A 20,753-nucleotide genomic window follows, 5' to 3' on the forward strand; every position below is an offset into this window, starting at 1 on the left:
TGAAATTTTCTGGCAATAGACCATAAAGAGCGATGCTTTGTGAATCTTTCAGTTAACTGTTGAATTGTGAGCTCAAGGAATGGAATAAATAAATTCACTCTGTAATATGTAATTACACCCACTACACGCGTATTAGAGCGGTTCAGCTGCTTCCCAGTAAGACGTGGCGCCTGCAGCAAAGCACCATTTTCCTCACATTAGCTTAGCTTCTGCAAAAACCTTTGTAAATTCAAGTTCAACAACTGCAAGGTGCTAAGAACATTGTCAACAAGATGAAATGTTGCAATAAGGTCTATATTGGTTCCTTGCAGCTGTGTGTAGCTCATCACATTTTGAAGGACCACTAAACTCATCACAAAATTTGAGGAAAGAAGTGTGTTTATCACTTGGACAGCTTGTCTTGACGTCTTCTTGTTATGGCTAGACTGCAGTTTTTCGAGGGCGGCGACAATTGCTGGACAAATTTCCTTGAAACGGATGACTGTTTCGTGTTTGTGGACCCATCGTGTTGGAATATATTCGAGGAACATTTCCTTAATTTTATGATGATTAACATTCTCTGAATCAACATACGGTAGACAAAGTGAAACTTATTCTACATGTGCAATGTCAATAATATCGTTAGCAAGAATACTAAATATTCTGGCTTTCTTTACCTCATCAATTATTATCAATTATTTTACGTTGTATAATTTCACCACAAATAGCAATAATTTCTTTTGAATTTGTGGGATGGTATATAGAGCGTTCTTTGGAGCTGTTGACAAATGGTCCAAAATATGTTTATCTCCAGACGCAGTAACGCTCGAAAGTTGCCATCGTTCATTGGCTGTCGCTGAGGTTCCAATAATTTGTAAACTAGTCCAGAGTCAGTATGTCCTCTTAAAGGAATGCCTTGATTACCACAAAAAAATATAGCTTTTGCTATGAACGTCAGTTTCCTTTTATTGTCTTCTTGCTGTCGTTTCCTCTTTGAAGACAATTGCGCGATTACTGTAGACATCTTCGAGGAAACAGTTTTAAGAAAATTGTCTGCCATTTCCGAATGTCGCTTGTGATAGGAAGTTTGTGCATGCGTTTGAAATACCTCCATCGCTGTTTTCCAATTTGAAAAAGGCTCACGCATGAGTTTTCCCAATGGCTGATTGTTCCCCTTGCCTTCACATGAACGACCCATAATGATACAATTTTTGCAGAAGGTTCCATTTTTTAAATCAGAATACGACAGCCAAAGGAATCTGTCCAACCATTTCAGTTGAAAGCTTAAGTTTCGTTTTGACGAAACAGGAAATTTGTAATCATTAGACGGTACCGAAGCGCCTTTTAAAATTTGTTCCTTTAGACAATCATCCAGTTGTGAACTTTGATTTGAATATAAACCTATGTCTAATGTAGCAAAACCATTCGAAGCAGATGAGACATCACGTAAACTTCCTAAGTTGCAGGTTGATTGATGCTGGGAGTCAGTGTGCAAGACGACTGCTGAGTGGTCAAAAGTACCTCCGCGTTTGTAGCTCTTTCTGATAATGAGGCCTCAGCAATCATTACGTCTTTACTGTCTCCACTCGTCACAGTTGAAGATGCGTCTTTAAATGTACCAGCTTGTGAACACCATTTTTACCAATATTCCAAGCCCTTAGACCTATTTTTATTCTCAGCTTTTCTTTTCTTTGCCCCCATTTTTGTGATGTAGATGACCCTCTAAAAAAAACTCTAAAATTAAAAAAAATCACAGACATGCGACTGGTTATTATTAATTTTATTCGGCTGGTTTTAGACTGCAAGTGTGCTGATTTAACTTAAGTTAACCATACTCACTAAATGACAGGCAACAGCTACTAGGACTAGAAAATTAGCGTTCTGCCATCCAGAAATCTGTGGAGTTCTGAAAACTGAATCACTCAAATAGGCCTCAGATAAGCATAATCCGAGCTTTGCCGAATTTCTGAGTGGATCTTCAGTCTTCATGAAAAGAAAACCACCGAAGTTTCAGAAATATCTATGGTTCTAAAATTCTTTCGAACTTAAGCATTTAATAGAAAACGTCAAGGTTATCAGATCTGTCGTGTATTAAGTTCTGTATCGACTGGGAAAGAATACTTTGCAATTTGATTACATTTTGCGGTGCAGAATAGCTACATTAGAAAACACTAGTTTTTCACCTTTATATAAACACCCATTTCGTTGCCATAATACGTGCAATATCTGAGATTGGCCAATTTGATGAAAAAATTTCGAGGAGAAAAGTTGTGGAGCATCTAAATATATTTGGCAAAATGTCAAAGAAAGTGTCGAAAAACCTAGTTCGTTAGTAAATATCGCCAGTTACCAATTTTATAGAACACTTGGTTAGTGACAGTAAATTTTTGACTTTCCATTCATAGGCTTTTTGTAGTATCCATTCTTGTTGTTTTATTTATTGAGCAGTACACTCATTCTCTGGATTTTGTTGCTCCACTGCCTTGAGCGCTCAATCCGCACGGTAACCCACTGCTTCTATTCATCCGATGCCACAATGACAGAAGAATGGAAAGAGAAACAATATGAACTCCGGAGTGTAGTAACACGATACGCGACAAATGGTTTTCACAAGCCCTGCCAAAACAAGAGATTTTACCAGCCGAATGAATGAAGCGTTTGTGAACTGTGCAATGAACACTGCGAAAGATATCATGCAGAAAACTGCAGGAAAAGATGAATGTTAATAATAAAACTAGGACTACAACAGTGTGACTCAGTTTTGTATTTGCACACTGTGTTTTCATGAATAATAAATCTGGCAGCGGAGGAAGCAACAGTTATCAGCTGAGCATTGTTTACTTACGTTCGTCAGAGGGAGTCAGCACGACGTCTGAAAGTTTTATTTGTAGTCAAAGTGTTATGAACGAAGTAAATTTGACACGGCGAAGGAAAAAGACATACAAACGTTTATTGACAGGACTAAGACGAGACCGTATGGTAAACATGTTGGTTTTGGTGAACTGTGCCGCTGTTATTGATGAATGCAGGAAATCTTATTAAAAGGATCACTATGCAAAAACGGGTGCAGACAATGGGAAATAAGTCCTACATTTATCGACCGTCAGTTTGTTGTTTGTTTTGTGCGAAAAACGTATCAGAGGGTTCCATGAAAAACAAAATGTAGATTCCGATTAAAAAGAAATCGGGTTCGTGACGTTACAAAGACATTTCAAAATCGATAATGGAATTGGTGACAATAATGGCTGGAGAACCCAAGTAAAATTTAAGGTAGGTCACATTGAAGATTATCATGTTTTTGCATATAAAAATTTTAATGTCAGAAATGAACAGTTGAACAAACAGTAAGATCACTGAATATGAACAAAGAAGTTCTGAATACAAATAAAGGAAGGATATCTGAGAGTGCAACGTATATACCTTCAGAGTATCATTATAATAACAATTAGGGAAGTTGGGCCAACTACTGAGGCATAAAAGCGGTCTTTTCTTTCGCGTAATGTCCGTGAATGGAATCGATGGGGAGGAGGTGATGGGGTACTTTAGTATCAGTGTCTCTCTTACCATGTCATACCTTGCGGAACACAATTATACAAATTTAAATGTAGAAAGAAAACATTAATAAAACAGATTATGATATTGCACACAATAGTCGTTTCTCTTTTACATTACTTTTCTTAAAATAAACATTTAAAAAAATTCTTACCACGTCAGTAACAATTTCTGCAGTTTCCGGGAAGTGGGATGGAAATGGTGGTAGTAATCTGCTCCATGTGAATGAATGACTTCTCACTGTGCCCAGCTTCGGAACTGTGACAACTAGGGTGGCCATGATGCAGGAACTGCGCTTCCTGGAATTTCCAGGGCTCCAGACAAACCGCATTCCTTTGAGGTTCAGTCCAGCCATTGGTGGCAATATTGTCGCCAACGACGGCTCTTTGCTGCCGTATTCCCCTCGCGCAATACGCCAAGCTGGCATAGCCGCAGTTTGAAAACGCGGTAGCTTTGAAATAAAGATTACATTACAATAGATATTAAGGTCAATTCTTCCGTTTCTTTTTAAGCTCCGCCAATTTTTCGGGGGGTTTTGAACCCCCAAAACCCCCCACCTTGGCTACATCCATGCATCTCAGCGATTACATATTAAAACTGCAACTAAAACTAAGATGGCATACAAGAAGCATTAAACAACACTGATGTTATAAACATTGGCTATAAACAACAATTCGCAACTCTTAAATGTTTCCAGTTTGGGGCTTCACATGTGATGGTATCATGTTGATCAGTCTACAGTTCCACTTGTAGAGAAAAATTCATTTACAGGTTTTGGTTGCTATTTCTTGAGCACATGCATCAGTCTAGCTCTGAAAATTCTCAGTGCCAATGTTGAATCGTCCAGTGGTTGGCATCTTCAGGGTTGCTGTGGGACAACTGTCCAGCGACAGCTTGGAATGTCAATGTCTGCCTTGTGTGTTGTATTTGTGATTCTCTTATCTCTTGCAGAAAGATTCTTAATTTTCTTCTATATATACAAGAGAATGAAAACATACTTCCTAAATATTGTCATTATTCCCACCTGCTTGAAAATGGGTCTACATTGGTCAGGTTTCTGCACGAAGATATTTTTCTTACAGTTTTCTTTTGTAAGAGCAATGTTTTTACTAGCAGTGCAGTGTACCCACAGCAACAATCTGTATGTGATGTTGTTGTGGAAAAGTGCATATTGTGACTAAATACTGATTTGCTATCACACATAGAAGATTCCTGAGGAGATAAATTACTCTTGAGAGCTTAGAACACATGTGTGCAGTGAGTTCGGTCCACATCGGCTTAGTGTAAATTGTGATGGCTGGGAGATTGACATATCAATATTTGCTATGTGTATGCAGCCATCAAGGCTGCACATTTTCTGGGTTTTATCTTCATTTAATTTCAATTTGTTTACTTTGAAACACTTTTTGGCTGCTTCAGACAAAATATCAGCATCCTTAAGTGCCTCAGCTAAAATTCTACCCTTAATCATCACTGTTGTATGATCTACAAACAGCAATATATGACCATCACAACCAAAGTCATTGTCAAACATTAAAAGGAACATAGGATCAAGTACGGAGCCCTACGATACATAGTGTTCAAGTGCCGTTTCAAGAAACATTGCTCCCTGGATACAAACACTCTGCTGCCTTTCTCTTAGGTAACATCTCAAAAACGACACCCTTTACACCAAAAGATTTTAATTTTTCCTACAGTATCTTATGAAAGAAGTGATCGAATTCCTTGCTTCGATCACAAAAAATTAAAGCCATGTAGATCTTTTCTTCAAATGCTTCAATTATATTTGTTATTACATCTAGCACTGCAGTTAATGTAGACTTCCTTCTTCTAAATCCATGTTGATCATCCAGGAAGGTGTTGTTGTACTCGAAATAACATAACAGTTGGCTGTTCATTATAGTTTGAATCACTTTTGCTAGTATACGTGTTAAAGAAATTGGTCTATAGCTAGGCGGACAGTCAGGGTCACCTTTTTTTTTATACACTGACACTGTCTTTGCCAGTTTTAAGAAGTCTGGAAAAGTACCAACCTCAAGGCATTGGTTAATAACAGCAACCATAGGTTCAGCAATATCAGATACAGCACAGTGTTGCGAAAGCACGAAAATCTTGAATATGTGCAGCCCGATGAAGGGTACTGAACACAAGCCTTCTCGAATGCGAGTGCAGTCTCAACCACTGTGACACTTCCTCTGGAGATATGTCCTAGTGCATACCAGTATATGTTTAATATTCTTAATGAATTTGAGATTTCCTCTCTACGTCAGACAGCAGTGGTACTGTTTCCATCAGAATTGACAGACCAAGGAATGACATGGTTAATACCATGTTTTCATACCGCTGTTACCACATTTACAGAAATATTCAATGTGACGTGGGCCGTGAGAAAATTTTAACATGTGCACGTTTTACTATTGGGATAAAAGTAAACAAATTTCGTATCCAGCAGGATAGGACGACAATATTAAAGTATCTCCCATTTAACTGTGATTAACGTTTGGCGATATAGATTTTTTCGCTTTGAGAGCATGCCAGGTTACTTGTAAATTGTCGTTTCTTGTTTTTACTGTCCTGGTATTTTAATTGTGAGTGCATTTGCATGTACGAATACCTGTACATATTGCGAAGTAAACAAATCTTGTAAGCATCTTCCTTGCATCATCGTCCAATTACAAGAAGTTATTAAGAATAAAGTCATCTTAAGCCGTCATTCTGCGTTCTTAAACAATAAATCACCCTGTATAGAGCTCACTGAAATCAGCGTATTTGAGTATACTCCTTATCAGAGATCTACGCCAGGAGTTTAGTTTTCGTAGTTGGTATGACATATTGATGAAGTAATGCCGAGTACGTAATGAAGTATGTACCGGTGTGTCATATGGTCATCGTAAAACTTTTGTTGTCTTTGTACGTTGACAGTTCTATTGCGGAATTGTAGCGAATGTTTTGGAAAATTATGTAACCGCAGTACACCGCATTTTATAGCGGCTCTGAAAGGTAAATTATTTTGATTAAAACATTAAGAATAATTTGATATATGTTACGACCTATAGAAGAGTGAAATAATTTGTTGCCTGCTAAGTGGTCATGCTGGCTGTTGATATTGCAGAAAATGTTCTGACGTTTTAAAAGTGCGTGATTCCAAGTAGCAACTGAAAATTTCTCATGACGCTGCAACATATAACGTTAGTTAATTGTGATGGCCGAACATTAAACATTTTCCCATAAAACATTCCTTTTTCATTCATAATGTTGTCATTAGCGGAATGGAGCATATTTGAAACAAGGGACTGATGACCTTGCTGTTCGGTCCCTTAAACCTCAACCAACCTACCAACCATAATGTTGTCAGAGCATCGTGTATTTGGTTATACTATAGCGCCGAGAACACAAGTGCGTAATCACATTATATCGAAGGAGGTTTGGTCAGTTCTTGCAATGTAGGTAATTACAGAAAATAACTCTGATTGGCCCAACAACTCTGTGTTGATGGAGAACTAATAAAAACGATAATGGAACGAACATGTCATTTGTATTTTTTAACTTCTGTACAGAATGAATACTTTTGGCTAAAGTGGGCAATGTAACAGCTGACTAAAAGTTCTTACCTGGCGCCAGTTTAATGTTAGAGTTCCATTTATTGAAAATACGCCCTAATCGTTAAGAACTTTCCATGGAGAGTTACCACCACAATATGTGATAGTAGTTAGTCATATTTATGTGATTTCTTTTAACTTAGGAATGACTTTTTAAGTCCTTGAAAACAAATGCTTATGGTAAACATATGTAAAGGCAAGCAGATTTGTAATGCCAATGGTACAAATAACTAACTCTTTTTAAAATTCATAACTTATAAGATGAATGCTAGGAATTTGAAATATTAGATGCGAACAAATGTTGGCAAATGAGTGGATCCTGACAACAAGGGAGGTGGATTGCTTTTACAGACTTTGAATTGTGTAACACTTCGACTGCCAAGAGGCTGCCATTGGCGCAGCTGAGGTGCTTGTTGTGGCTCCCACTGGCCACATCACAGTCAACATGTTGATCAAGTAGAATGGAATCGATTGATTGTTACTGAGAAATTGGTTATTGAAATACCTGTGGCAGGTCGCTAAATAGAAATGAAACAGAGTGCAGCAGAAATAATTCTAAACTGTGGAAGAGGAAGTCACGTATTTTGAAGGATAGTAAAAATAAAATTAATTCTTTCTTCATAAAAGGTGCAGACACCAATTTGTTTAGTAATGTGTAAGGGAAACTTTACCAAAATAAGTGTGTAGTACTGATTACACTCCGTTGGAGCTATTCTTTTATGTTGTCGGTGGCTGTGAAAGACATTGATGGGGAAAGTAGTGGAAAGATTTTGTTGCATTGTTTAGCCATATTATTGTTGTTATTGTTATTATTATTATTATTATTATTATTATTATTTGCTCCATGTAACTGTTATTGGCACTCAGTTGATTAAATTACTTGGGAAGTAGGAGGAGGGGGAGCTGGTGGAGGATCTGAAGTTCAGGCTAGGTGAAGAGAAATGGAAAAGGGTGGAAGATGAGGTGGGATAGTGTTGCCGCATAGACAGATCAGATGTTTGGTGAACAGTTCTGACAAAAGTTGAAGGTAGGTAGTGGGTGAGAAATGTAGGCTTAGGTGATATCAAGATCATTATACCCATCTTGGCCCTTGTTGAAGTTCATCCATATGGACTATAGAAAGTTTTGCTATGTATTATGGTAAGTTATTAATCTGAGCAAGTGCTCAAATTACTTAAAAACAAATTTTGTATATGAATACTTAATACTTGTTTCTTCTTGTGTAAAAACCTATGTTGCTTGTTCCATTTATATATCTTTTTGTGCAGTAGATATTATGCTTCCATGTCTGAGATATGTTACTGTCCCAATGTGTTTCTTCAGTTCCTAATTAATTCTCCACTGATGGGACATCAAACCCTAATATTCCTTACTTTATTCTGCTTGGGAGGTGCTGGTCAATAAGAGAACATAGTGTACTAAGAAATGCACGGAACTTAATTTTCTCCTCGGGTCGACAGAAGCGTCCGAGCCCATGCGTCGGCTTTGACCCGTGACGTAAGGGTGTTGTGTGTGACGTCATGACGGCGCGGAGTTTGGTTTGAGTGTGGCTGTCTCCAGTTCTGTTTTCTTATTTTATTTACTTTTCTGATCTGTTCGTTCTATCTCGTGAGATTTTTTTTTTTAAATTTAAAAACTCTTATTACTTATTTTAATTATCTGTTTCCTCCAATTTCTGTTTTAGTTTATTATATTTATCTTTGTGATCTGTTCGTTCTATCCCATGAGATTTTTTTTTAAAAGACAAAAAAACACTAATCAGCTACTGAAGCATCTTTATCTTCTATGGGTTGCAGGGGTTACGACCCCTGGGGAGGAGGGCGGGTATTCATGCATGGCTGTCTTCACTTACACCTTGTAGCTACACAAGGCGTCTAAATTTGTTTATATTTAGTTTGCCCCCCACCCAAACACCCCATTTCCTGCGCTTGTCCCGTTAGTGTCATTAGACTTCTTGTGGAAAGTGTGTGTGTTTGTTTTTGTTTCCACCATATTTGTGACGTCATGGGTCAAAGCAGACGGGCGGGATCGGACGCTTCCGTATTTCCTTCTTCTCTTAACCCCCCCTTCCCCTGCCACCCTCCTTACTTTTGTGCTCCCCTCCCTCCCTCCCTCCCTCCCTCCCTCCCCATCAATCCCTCCCCCCCATCAATCCCTCCCCCCCATCAATCCCTCCCCCCCCATCAATCCCTCCCCCCCCATCAATCCCTCCCCCCCATCAATCCCTCACTCCCATCAATCCCTCACTCCCATCAATCCCTCACTCCCATCAATCCCTCCCCCCATCCCTCCCTCCCTCCCCCCCATCCCTCCCTCCCTCTCTCTCCCCCCATCCCTCCCTCCCTCCCTCTCCCCCATCCCTCCCTCCCTCCCTCTCCCCCATCCCTCCCTCCCTCCCTCCCTCTCCCCCATCCCTCCCTCCCTCCCTCCCTCTCCCCCATCCCTCCCTCCCTCTCCCCCATCCCTCCCTCCCTCCCTCCCTCTCCCCCATCCCTCCCTCCCTCCCTCTCCCCCATCCCTCCCTCCCTCCCTCTCCCCCATCCCTCCCTCCCTCTCCCCCATCCCTCCCTCCCTCCCTCTCCCCCATCCCTCCCTCTCCCCCATCCCTCCCTCTCCCCCATCCCTCCCTCTCCCCCATCCCTCCCTCTCCCCCATCCCTCCCTCCCTCTCCCCCATCCCTCCCTCCCTCTCCCCCATCCCTCCCTCCCTCTCCCCCATCCCTCCCTCCCTCCCTCTCCCCCATCCCTCCCTCCCTCCCTCCCTCTCCCCCATCCCTCCCTCCCTCCCTCCCTCTCCCCCATCCCTCCCTCCCTCCCTCCCTCTCCCCCATCCCTCCCTCCCTCCCTCCCTCTCCCCCATCCCTCCCTCCCTCCCTCCCTCTCCCCCATCCCTCCCTCCCTCCCTCCCTCTCCCCCATCCCTCCCTCCCTCCCTCCCTCTCCCCCATCCCTCCCTCCCTCCCTCCCTCTCCCCCATCCCTCCCTCCCTCCCTCCCTCTCCCCCATCCCTCCCTCCCTCCCTCCCTCTCCCCCATCCCTCCCTCCCTCCCTCCCTCTCCCCCATCCCTCCCTCCCTCCCTCCCTCTCCCCCATCCCTCCCTCCCTCCCTCCCTCTCCCCCATCCCTCCCTCCCTCCCTCCCTCTCCCCCATCCCTCCCTCCCTCCCTCCCTCTCCCCCATCCCTCCCTCCCTCCCTCCCTCTCCCCCATCCCTCCCTCCCTCCCTCCCTCCCTCCCTCTCCCCCATCCCTCCCTCCCTCCCTCCCTCCCTCTCTCCCCATCCCTCCCTCCCTCCCTCCCTCCCTCTCCCCCAACCCTCCCTCCCTCCCTCCCTCCCTCTCCCCATCCCTCCCTCCCTCCCTCCCTCTCCCCCATCCCTCCCTCCCTCCCTCCCTCTCCCCCATCCCTCCCTCCCTCCCTCCCTCTCCCCCATCCCTCCCTCCCTCCCTCTCCCCCATCCCTCCCTCCCTCCCTCCCTCTCCCCCATCCCTCCCTCCCTCCCTCCCTCTCCCCCATCCCTCCCTCCCTCCCTCCCTCCCTCTCCCCCATCCCTCCCTCCCTCCCTCCCTCCCTCTCCCCCCATCCCTCCCTCCCTCCCCATCCCTCTCCCCCATCCCTCCCTCCCTCCCCATCCCTCCATCCCTCCCTCCCTCCCTCTCCCCCATCCCTCCATCCCTCCCTCTCCTCCCTCTCCCCCATCCCTCCATCCCTCCCTCTCCTCCCTCCCTCCCTCTCCCCCATCCCTCCATCCCTCCCTCCCTCCCTCCCTCCCTCTCCCCCCTCCCCCATCTCTCCCCCTCCCCCATCTCTCCCCCTCCCCCATCTCTCCCCCTCCCCCATCTCTCCCCCTCCCCCATCTCTCCCCCTCCCCCATCTCTCCCCCTCCCCCATCTCTCCCCCCTCCCCCATCTCTCCCCCATCCCTCCCTCTCCACCATCCCTCCCCCATCCCTCCCTCTCCACCATCCCTCCCCCATCCCTCCCTCCCTCCCACAACCTCCTGATGCTGCACCTGTTGGCAAGCCAGTCCCTGCACAGTGCACCAGCCAGTGTTCATCTCTCTCCCCACACATACACTACTGCCCCTTCCCCTTTCCCACCCTCTCCAGATTGCTGCCTGCTTCCCATGTGATGTTGCATTCCAGCCTGAGATGCTGGAGTTAGCAGTTTTTTGTGTGTGTGTGTGTGTGTGTGTGTGTGTGTGTGTGTGTGTGTGTGTGTGTTAAGATGAGGATAGGCCAGGAAGTTAGCCATGGCCTAATCAAAGTAATCATCCCAGCATTCACACTAGTGACAAGGAGAAACCATGGAAAACAGTCAAGATAGTCAGATGGAGAATAAACCCTGGTCCTCCTGAATGAAAGTCCAGTAAATTAAGGCTGGAGTAGTGATCTCACTAGGTACACGATTGGAAGGGGAATCACAAAGTACATTGTCTACATTATGAGTGCCACATGCACTGTAAGTAAATCAGTGAACAAGACATTTTGAAAATACAAACACTACTGAAAAAATGAAGGTAAAAACACAAATGACAGAGCATTGCAGAAAAGTACAAAATACACAATGTCAGTCTATCTTCCTTCTAAACTTCTAGAAAATTTGAAAGTGGTAAGCATTTGAAAGTTTTTTTTTTTTTTTTCATTAGGTTCCTCTTTTATCAGGTGAAGTGAATTTTTCAAAAAGGACATAGAAAGAAAGAAAGAAAGAAAGAAAGGAACAGCAAGAATTAAGGAAAACAAGCCCTCTTAGAGAACAAGTAAACTTTAAAATGAAAATGGAGAAAGAAAAGCTAAGAAAGCAAAAGTGCCACTTGGGAAACAAAACAGGAAAGTCCACTGGATATAGTATCTCACACACTTGAAGTTTAGGAGCCTGTAAGTCCCCAGAGCCTGGGGAAGGCTGTAAAAATATAGAATCAGGATTACCTAAGAGACATACAAAAAATGATTCTGAAAAAAGTACTTAATAATTGCATACCAGAATTACCAAATAAACTATTTTCAGAGCTGACTGTCAGAGAAATTGAACATAACAAGCCCAGGATCACTGAAAAAGCAGATGATTTTTTATTTTTATCTTAAAAATATTTGTATGTGATCAGCAGGAAAGCAAGAGGTGAAATCTGTAAAGAACTTAAACAGTAAACATGAGGTTCACCAGAACAGGTATATGATGCTTGTGCCTAAAGAGGCATATGAAATCTTTAAACAAGAAATGGAAATTGTCATAAAAGAAGTCTCTCTTCCTACCAACTTTTTCCCAAGTATGTACTGCCTGTTACAGATACTCCACATAATGTGTGTGTTTACCAATATCACTTGCTGGACACTGTAAGTAGTTTGTGTGTAAACTTTCACAGTAGAGAAGAGACCTGCTTCCTCTTGTTTTTTATGACATGGAGAGAGAGTCCTGTATGTTGGGAGATAATGATACTAGCAATAATGTCTGTGATCTTTAACAGCTTCTGCCTGAATGTGTTGGCAAGAAAGAGTCTGTGAAATGGAAGCAGTGGTAGAAGGAAAATAAGAAGCCTGGTCATCCAAAAGTAAGTAGTACTTTCCATGAAGTGATTTCCAAAATTACAGATCAGTCTCCAGTATTCACAAAACATTTGTTTATAAAAATCATTCAAGCTGCAGAATTTGAGAAGAAAATAGATTTTGCAAGAAACAAGAAAAGGTTGGTATCCTGGGATTAAATACAATCAGCAAATTGCTGTTACAAACAAGTGACCACCTTCACTGCGTATTCTTGAACTGATATGACAGTAAAACCTATGAAATAAATAGTGACCAATTTGCGCATGACACACACAATGCGTACCTTCTTGCGTTATATAATACATGAACTAGAAGAAAAACTATCTTAACTATAAACAGTCTTTGTCTTCTCTGATGGGGCATCATTTCAAGTTTAAAAATAAATGTATCATGAGCTCATTATGCTATTCAAAAGATGCCTTTGGTGTCAGAAGCCACGGGTCCTTTCTGTTTTTTGCAACATTCCATGGAAAAGGAGCAGTTGATGGAATTGGTGGTAATGTTAAAAGAAAGGTCTGAATATGAGTGAAGTCTCTTCTGTCCACATTGTCTTTAATTGTGCAAAAGAAGAAATATCTAAGTGGTGGCTGACAGTGTCACATGTGCCCAAAATGCAGTCCAGCCTGTTTTTCATTCCATGTGACGCAGATCATTCACTGGTCACAGAAACAAGTACATCTGAAACAGTTAAGTATAGTGTATAGAAAGAAATGAAATCAAAAAGAGACTAAGAATACGTGAAGTTTACTCTTTGGTTGAGTCAGATGATTTAGAATGTGATACTCCTGATATTCAAAATAGCAGTGACATTAATGTCCGTACAAGTTTCTTCAGATATTGCACCTGGAAAATGGGTTGCTGTGAGATACAAAGGAAATCATTATTCTGGTGAAGTGATTAGCATGATTTGTCGAAATAAATTTTGCAAATGGTAGTGACGTGTGTACCAGACCAGTATAAACGGCCTTAGCCTGTAGATTGTATACAAAGATGGAGGAGGATTTAAAAGTTTGATGACATTTAAAGCAGATTTTGTTTTTCTGTTTTTTAATTTAGTCTGTGGACTATTTTTAAGACACTATTTGTTCACTAAAGCTTTAGTTCTGTCACTGCTACCATTTTATGTAGTGTTATCTATCTGTGAGGTGTTGGATATAATTTTGGAGAAACGGTAATTGGACATGTCCTGTCTGTCACATTACCTGTCCTGCCCATCATGTAACTTTCTTTTTTTCAAAAACTCAGATTTATTAATTGTCTTATATTAACATGTGCTGTGTATAATTTGTGGAGTTTGAGGTTCATGTGCAAGTTACGTTTAGATTTATATGTATGTATAAATGAGAGAAATAATGCAATATTCTGCAGTCTGCAACACACAAGGCTCAATTTTGTCCTGTCTGCCACAGCTTTATTTTTCTGAATTAATGACAAAAGTAATGTGAATCACTAAAATGGCCATTAATCTTGTTTTCCAACCAATAATAGCTTGAGCTCCAAAAAGAAATCAAGGATTTAAATAAAAAAACAAATTTTTATTTTGATTTGCCTAATTCCAATTATTCCATCAGTCACTCATGGAAAGGCCGATAGATTTATTTTATGACTTTGGGGCCTATTTTAATGTTTTACTTCAGCGTGATTTTTCTGCATTATTTAAATAAAATAAAATGTTTTGGTTTCTGTACTTAAATTGTTTACCTCCATATGTATTGTCTGTTTGCAGTAAAATAACTGTTATGGCACATCTTTTATTGTCTCCAAATAGTGCATAGATACTCTTACACTTGAAGTGGGAAACACTGCAGTCTTTGTGCTTCAGCTACTGACTTTCCAAGCATCAGCAACTTTGTTTGCATCATGTTTCTTGCAAGGTCAATATATTGCAAATGTAAATAACTTCCGTATAATAACATTTATCATATTTTGTGTTCACTTGGTTATTATAAGGTACTATATCATGTTCTGCTTTGCTTTCCCACTTTTATGTATTGTGACACTTTGATTGAGTATTTAGCTTGATGTAAGTTTTTGTTTTATAGGTGGGGTGTCTTACTGAGCCACAACAATAAAATTCTTGTAACGGCAACAAAGGATCTCCATACCTGATCTGAGCCAATGGGGGCGTGGTTATCAACATCAATTTTGATGGGTGGTTGGGTGTCAACATCCATAACTATGGGTGGTTGGTACCCCAGCTGGTATTCTGCACCATCATCTCAAGAAGAGAATGAGAAAAACAGAAAAACCTTGGTCCATACACTTGACTGTCCATTATGTTTAGGTAACAGAAAATTTGGAGTAATCAGATGCAAGTATGGTCAAAGTAAATGTAAGACATGCAGACCTAATGTTGGTTTGTGTCCATACTGGAGAGAATCTGTTCGTCAAAGGGTTAAATGTAAAAACATTGAATTTGCGGCAAATGACAGGCTTCAGGTACGTAAACCATCCACTGTTGGTCGTAAAGTGCCACAAGGGGAGAGATTGGATCACGAAAAGAATCGTCACTTCAGTATTTACAAATGTGGTTTGGCAGTGTGAAGTTAAATGTGGTATAGTAAAATAAAAAATTTGTAAAAGGGTACCTGCACATGTAATGTGTGGTATTATTTTGACAGAAGCTCAAAAGGTGCACAGTGCATTTTTTTTATAGCTGTGATGTACTTGGAATTTGATATAATTCATGAATGTTCCAAGATTTCCATTATGTTGATAAAATGAGCCATATTCCCAACAGTTTAATATTAAATATTTTGTGTTATCAGTTTTCACACCATTATTGGAAGTATTAAGAGCAGCATCATATGAACATTATGCATGTATTCAGCAACCCATAGTTTACATATTTCTGTTCGTACTGATTTCTGATACAAATTTCAATTCTAGAGGTATCAAAATTAATTATTAATCCTGTGAATATTTTTGCAATTTCGGAATGCATGGGGCCCTGAAAATTGTCTTACCAATATAAGAAATATCTTTCTGATTCTAAGCACATGGTTTATAAGAAATGAAACATGTCTAGCTGGCAAAGTGCAGAGATATTTATTTTAGTTCGTAATGTACTGTCAAAAGGAAGTTCTGTACCACAAACAGAACAACATTTTAAAGTAATGTGACATTTTATTGTGTGTTTCATGTTTGTCTGTAGTGTTGTATAGCATACATAATCTTAGCTTCTGAATTTTTCAGTTTGTACTTAAAAAAATTGATTACTTTATTGTTGCTATGATTGTCAATGGAAATGTGACTTTCATTGAAATGCTCACAGAAAAAAAAGTTCTGTACTTAATTTTTGACTTGCAGCTGGTCACTAATATTATAGGCCTTACAGGCACAGAAAAAAGATTCTTTCCAGCAATGTGATAAAATTCTCAGTTATTAAAATTGCAGTGTGTACTAAATCATGATAGCACAGAATACTAAAACCCATAAATTACAGGGTAATACATTAGAAGCACAATATTGCACCTTACGAAGTTGGCTTCCTATTTGTTGTAAGAATTTTCTATGTGTGTGAGGGAACTGAGTGATTATTTTATGTATAATTTTCTAAATCACTACTTCAGGCAAGCAGTGTGTAGTGTGCAATGTTCCTTGAAAATTGTGAACTGCTATTTATTTTATTAATAAAATGCACAGCCATTGTGGCTTTAATACCCGTTCATGATGGTATGTTCCATTTATAGCAGTTTATGATTGTTGCTTTTTTAGTGATGTAAATATTAAATGACATTATTTTTTATTTTACATTGTATCAGTTATTTTGTAAACTTCTTTTTATATTTACAATTTTAATCAATGTCTGCAAGACAGTGAAACTGTGTCAGAAATAAATCATTTGAACAAACAGACTAAATTACTTATTCAAATGTTGGTAGAGGCAATTGCTGGATGTCTTGTATGTCACATTCATTAAGAAGTCTACATTTAATGAGGGGCAATGATTGTAGTTACTGTCAATTTCTGGGACCTTTGTTATTGGGCCAGTTAGCATACAATGTGATAAAAAAATAGAGGCTCTTTAAAATGACTTTTATGCATGGTTGTAAATCTTAAGAGCATAGAAAAGACACTTGGAACTGTTAAGTAAAGAGTAGCATTACAGGAGTAACATTGCAATACTGCAGCTCAGATATTAACTCCAAGTTACTAATACTGATACAGAGACAATGAGGCTGGCTATAGTTTAGTGTTAAGATTCGGAAGAGGAGTATGACAGGCCACGGGGTACTTGTGTGAATAAAAGAAAAGTTTAACAAGCAGTTTCTAAAGTTATAAGTATGCTGATCTAAACTAAAGCAAACACTTTGAACATTGTCCAACCCGGAGGGGGTTTAAAACAAAGAGTATAGATAGGATGCAGTGATTATTTGTGATGGTTACAGAACACTGGCCACAGGACAGTGACATGGTAGTATATGCCAATCTTTTATTTAAGAATTCTGATTGCAAAGGAGAGGAAGTTTCACTTAAAGTGCATGCAGTAACAGAAAGAAAATAGAAACATTAGCGGATTACGTGACTTTTAATTTATCTGAACAGTGAGTTTCAGGTTGTTTTGTTTGCATCTCGTGGTTTGTCATGAACTGATGGTGAAGGCATAGAGGGTTTCCCATAACAGATTTTCCTTGCTTTACCATACTAATGTAGTGATGAGTGCTTTGACAGAAGGATCATTGGGAGCTTCCTGACAAACTGGATGGTGTCTGTCATAGAAATCAAAACCACTGTAGCCCCAGTATAGCCTCATGAACAATAATTAATCAATTGCTGAATGTGGATGTACATTACCACACTGCTGTGGTGAAGGAAAGGAGTTAGTGGAGAATTGAAAGAAATTATGTTGGAGGTATTCAGTCATTGTTTTGGGTATTATTTATTTGGTGTACATTATGGTCTATTCTGTAATGGTCCACAGCAGGCTATATTTTCTTACATTGATTCTACTTCTACATTTACAGTAAAGTAGTTCCATTATGGTTACAAACTTAAAATTGCTGTATTTGCAGACAGATGTCAGTGAATAGGAAATCTTGCTTGCCTTTCAGGCCCACACAAGTGAGTATGGTATGCGGATCAATTGGCTACACAGCCAGCTCATCACCAAGAATGTTTAGTTTGTGCATCCATTTTATAACTTCTATCATCCAGACATACATAGACACATTATGAGACCTAATCTTCTGACAGAGTAGCCTGTTCACTTGTACAACAAGGGCAACCCAATGTACTGTAGTGGTGTATGCTAAGTGCTTTTTTTTTTTTCATCAAGCATTTGGGAGGCATTTGGACAGAACATAATTTCCAATCCTTTTCTGGCAACAACCATTTCCAAGCAACTCCAAAATGTCCAAGCAACTTGGGATACTGTAGATATTCAACATTCAGATGCCTCTTGACATGAGATTAACTGCTTATGTGGCTTCTCACAGTGATCAAGTTCATACTGAACAATACCGTATGTGTAGGTATTACCCAATATGAATGCTGTAGATGTTACATTGGGTGCATGTTTATTTATGCATACCAGAAATGAGTTTGCTACGTAGTGCTGCTGTTAGTCTTTTATAAATGTAAATACTGAACCACAAGTAATCTGTAGATGAATTCCTGAAATTTGAAGTGAGTAGTGGCACGACTTTGTTGCACAAATTTGCCGTTTTTAGGATTTAACTATTGGTAGTGGTAATCTATTTGCATGATAATCAAGAACATGTACTTCACGTGAGATAATTTATTGTATTTGTGCTTGCCATTCTCCAGGGGACACGACATTAACATGCACTGCCAATGCTGGTGGAGAAGTTTGCAAACTTGCACAAATCTCAAAAATTATGCTAACATTAGCATAGCTACTGGAAAGAAATCCCAAGTAAATTAACCAGACACAAGTTTTCCACAGATGTCATCACTTCTTTGTCCTATTACCCTTTTCTTCTGTGTTGTGTGATAATTGGTTGGTAGCATTGTGGTTAGCAGATCTGCATTCCACATGTATTCCAGCATCCTCCATTTCTTTCTAGGTCTTACACCGAACATATTTCATAACTTGGTCCATTTACTTCAACCTTTTTCCTTCCATTATCAGACTCATACTTCGAAGACCCTCATCTCTCAATAAATGACCATCATCATATTTTCACAGTGCACCCGTAGTACTCTTAGTCTAAAAAGCCTTCATCTCATAGCAATACACTGTCACACAGAAAGTAATGTTTTAAGAAATACAAAAAGTAAGATGACTTTATATTTTTATTAAAAAAAATATTTACTTACTCATCAGTATTCATGTTGTCCTCTCCAAAGTAATCTCCCTCAGATACCATACACTTTTGCCAACTCTTCTTCCAATCCTTGCAGCACTTCTCATAAACATTTTTTGGTACACCCTTAAGTACTTCCAGCGACGCAGTTTTTATTTCGTCAATCATTGAAAATCTTCATTCTTTCATACGTCTCTTCAGGTTTGGGGACAGGAAAAAGTCGCAGGGGCCAATAACAGGGAATATGCTGGCTGTGGCATGATTGTCATGTTGTTTTTGGCCAAAAAATCTCTCGCAGGCAATGATGATTGAGCAGGTGCATTGTCGTGATGCAAAAACCATGAATTGTTTCACAATGCTGGACGGATTTTTGAATGTTACTTCTCACAAAAGGTGCATAATGTCAAGGTAATACTCCTTATTGGCTGTACGACTTTGAGGCAAAAGTTCATGATGCACTATTCCATGGTAAATTGAAAAAGAAAGTGAGCAAAACTTTGACATTTGATTGAATTTGGTGTGATTTATTTCGGTCTTGGCTCTCTGGAATTCTTCCATTGGGATGATGGGCCTTTGGTCCCAACATTGTAATCATAAACCCATGTTTAATCACCAGTTATGACCCTTCTGAGCAAATCAGGATCATTGACATCATTCAAGAGCTCCTGAGAGATGCTTGGGAATCAGGTCTTTTAATCAAAGTTGAGAACTTTTGGAACAAAGTTCGCTGGCACATGCCTCGTGCCCAAAACATTCAAATAAATTTCATGACACAAGCTGACCAACATGCCAGCATCCTCAGAAACTTCTCTTACAGTAATTAGACGATTTTTCAAAAAAATTTTCTTCATAGCTTCAACGTTATCATATGTTGTTCTTGTGCTGGGGCATCCAGAGCGAGGTTCATCATTGGCATCTTTTCAGCCATCTTGGAAGAGCTTGTACTACTTGCAAACATTTTTTTTTTCCTTACAGTAGACTCACCATATGCCACTGTCAACATTTCAAGTGTTTTACAACACTTGATTCCATTTTTCACACAAAATTTGATGCAAATTCTTTGCTCCATTTTTTAAAATAATAATCAAAAATTGTTGAGCACAGTAAAACATGTCTGACCTTTGTCAAAACAAACGAAATATGCTGTACACTTGAAACTGTGACCACATGCTCGGGACCTGTGTACCAACATAATAAAAACAAGAACAATAATCAAATGTACATTGCCTACCCTGTTTGAAGTCACCTTACTTTAACAGCCCTTGTATTTTTCAATTTTAGAGGTTTCTTTATATCTTTTACTTCTGTATTCTTTCCTTTTGTGCTGTCCATCTCTAGTGACCCTAATTCATTCAAAAGTGAATATGATTAGATTAGATTCACTTTCATTCCAATTGATCCGTAGTGAGGAGGTCCTCCAGGATGTGGAACATGTCAGAAAAACAATACATGACAAATATTTACAACTAAAACAAATAAGCTAATGTACCATTCCACAGGTCCCAAGTGGAATGATCGTCATTTTTTAATGAACACTAAGAGTCATTTTACAAATACTAATGCACTGAATTTAAAATAAAAAAGTTTATTTATTTATAAGGTAATAAACATGTAATACAACTACTGTAATACTTATTTACAATGAACACATTACTGCACTGAAATGGTGCAGAAGCTAGATTATACTTACACACACACACACACACACACACACACACACACACACACACACACACACACACACACACCTAGATGTTTTTGATTTTAAAGATTTTATGATGGACATTATTTCTGTTGGGGTAGTGAGGGTCAAAT

At 39.9% G+C, this 20,753-nt stretch overlaps 1 long non-coding RNA gene across 1 annotated transcript; it reads left to right on the forward strand.

Moving 5' to 3' along the window:
- The first annotated feature begins 6,335 nt into the window (after positions 1 to 6,335).
- On the forward strand, positions 6,336 to 16,522 carry LOC126175428 (uncharacterized). The gene is made up of 2 exons (XR_007535561.1): positions 6,336 to 6,531; positions 14,712 to 16,522. It is a non-coding gene; the product is annotated as an uncharacterized LOC126175428 (long non-coding RNA).
- Positions 16,523 to 20,753: the final 4,231 nt, after the last annotated feature.

Source organism: Schistocerca cancellata, chromosome 3, assembly GCF_023864275.1.
Source record: "Schistocerca cancellata isolate TAMUIC-IGC-003103 chromosome 3, iqSchCanc2.1, whole genome shotgun sequence".
In the NCBI taxonomy this organism is placed as follows: domain Eukaryota; kingdom Metazoa; phylum Arthropoda; class Insecta; order Orthoptera; family Acrididae; genus Schistocerca; species Schistocerca cancellata.